This window comes from Lactuca saligna, unplaced genomic scaffold, assembly GCF_052625555.1.
Source record: "Lactuca saligna cultivar CGN05327 unplaced genomic scaffold, ASM5262555v1 scaffold_269, whole genome shotgun sequence".
In the NCBI taxonomy this organism is placed as follows: domain Eukaryota; kingdom Viridiplantae; phylum Streptophyta; class Magnoliopsida; order Asterales; family Asteraceae; genus Lactuca; species Lactuca saligna.
This window is the reverse complement of record NW_027629841.1, coordinates 55,001-57,500: the sequence shown is the minus strand read 5'-3', so window position 1 is coordinate 57,500 and position 2,500 is coordinate 55,001.

Genomic DNA, 2,500 nt, shown 5'->3' with positions numbered 1-2,500 from the left:
ACAATTGATGTGAGGCTGGCAAGGCTAGGTCATGTCAAGCCAAGCAGTCAGGCTACACAAGGGAACAAGGCACCTTGCCACACACAAACCCATGAACGAACGACCAAGGGAACAACGCCTCTTCCCACACACAGACCCATGAACGACCAAGGGAACAAGGGTATGAACGACCAAGGAACAATGCGTATTGCCACACACATTCCCATGAACGACCAAGGGAACAAGGCTACCTCCCAAACAAACACACATGAACGACCAAGGGAACAAGGCTTCTTCCCACACACAACCCCATGAACGACCAAGGGAACAAGGCACCTTGCCACACACATGCCCATGAACGACCAAGTGAACAATGGATGTGAGGCTGGCAAGGCTAGGTCATGTCAAGCCAAGCAGTCAGGCCACACAAGGGAACAAGGCACCATGCCACACACAAACCCATCCACTAACGACCAAGGGAACAATGCATATGGGGCTGGCAAGGCAAGCAGGCTACCCAAGTGAACAACGCCTCTTCCCACACACAGACCCATGAACGACCAAGGGAACAAGGGTATGAACGACCAAGGAACAATGCGTATTGCCACACACATTCCCATGAACGACCAAGGGAACAAGGCTACCTCCCAAACAAACACACATGAACGACCAAGTGAAGAAGGCTTCTTCCCACACACAACCCCATGAACGACCAAGGGAACAAGTTTACTTCGTACACGAACACCCATGAACGACCAATGGAACAAGGCATCTTGCCACACACATGCCCATGAGCAACCCAATCCCATCCTCATCGGTCTAAGGAACAAGGGGCCTTGACAAACCATGAGCAGATTTCTAAGCAAGTCAAACGATGAAGGGAGCAAAGTGTAGTTCCTACTTAGTACATAGTAAATTGAATATATGAGTTCCAATCCGATCAACTCGTGTTCTTTCGAGTTCATCTAAGCCACCTATGAATACCTAAAAGCCTTATCTGCCTGCCTATCACCAGGCGACAGGGACAAAAACCCAAATATGATATATTTTCATTTCAAGTCCATTCGTCTATGTTAACAATGACCCACACAATGTTTCAATGGCATTCCTACTTGATTTGAGCGACATTCCAACAAGTAGGGAACCAACGCTTCAAGGCGTGACCAAGGATAGGACACAAACATTTACGCCTCAAACATGACATTTTGTTTTTTTTTTTCATTTCAAAGCTTTTCATTTATAATAAAAAGCATCCCTACAAAATTTTGTGTCAATCCGAATTAATTCGAGCGAGTTATGGACGATTTCGCACAATTATGCATCCCTGGGCAAATCAATATCTGTTCCTGTCACCAAGCTCTTTGTGCAATATGTATATATAGGGGAACCATGGGACTGCTGCCCATTGGCGCCCCAAGGATGTCCAGCGCCCAAGGCTCTCGAGGCTGGCACGCTCGAGGCATGGCCAAGACGCCCGCTCTTGACGAAAATGGGGCCAAAACGCCCCCCATTGGCGCCCCACTCCCGTGTCCCCTCGCCCCCAAGTCGTGTGTGTCCAAAAATTATGCATCATCAGGGAAATCAATGTCTGTTCCTGTCACCAAGCTCTTTGTGCAATATGTATATATAGGGGGTACCATGGGGTCTCATTCTCATAGGTGCCCGGCATGGTTGATGGGCAAATAAGAATCGTGAGGCTGTATCGAGCACACACGAGGCAAGCCAAGCCAAGCCCCACGACCCATGAAAGAGGCCATCCCCCCCAACACGTTGCCTTGATTTCTCGAACGGTGACCTGAAAAATAGCCCCATCTCCTTGAGTCTCCTCGACGTTGTGCCCATACACTAGCCCGTTGCCTTGATTTTCCTCGACATAGGGCGCAGAAACTAGCGCCGTTGGCTTCACCTGTGCCTCGACGCCGTGCGCATACTAAGAAATATACATCCTCAGGGAAAGCAATGGGTGTTGCTGTCACCAAGCTCCTTGTGCAATATGTATATATAGGGGGGGAGCAGTGGGTGAGCATGGCAAGGGATGAAGGTGCCAGACTGCCTTTGAGCGCGAGCTTGGGTGACTGTTGCTTGATTCCTAGTCGGTGGCATAATACCCCTCCGAGTGGGGGCCTTGGCGTGGTGTGGGGATGCCTCGTTAGGTCTCTGCGACACCGATCCAGGGTTGTGGTCTAGCTTTGGAAGTTTGGGATGGTGCTGTTTGTGTGGCAATTCGATGATGATGTGCTTGCTGATCTATGTTTGACGTGCTACTGGTGCTAGCCAGCATTTGATTTGTGCTGATGATTGGGAAACGATAGGCGTTAAAGTGGCATGTGTTGCTTTTTGTGATACTACTATGGTACGCTAGTCTATCCTTGTTAGACGTGCGGTTGGTGCCTAAGCGTAGCTAGCATTGGTTTAGCACTGATGACGCTGAGGAAGCAAGCATTATCAGGAAGCATTGTCAGACATTCAGTATCATCATGGCGTGTTGAAATTATCTTGGAAGCATAAAAGATGCCGGCCA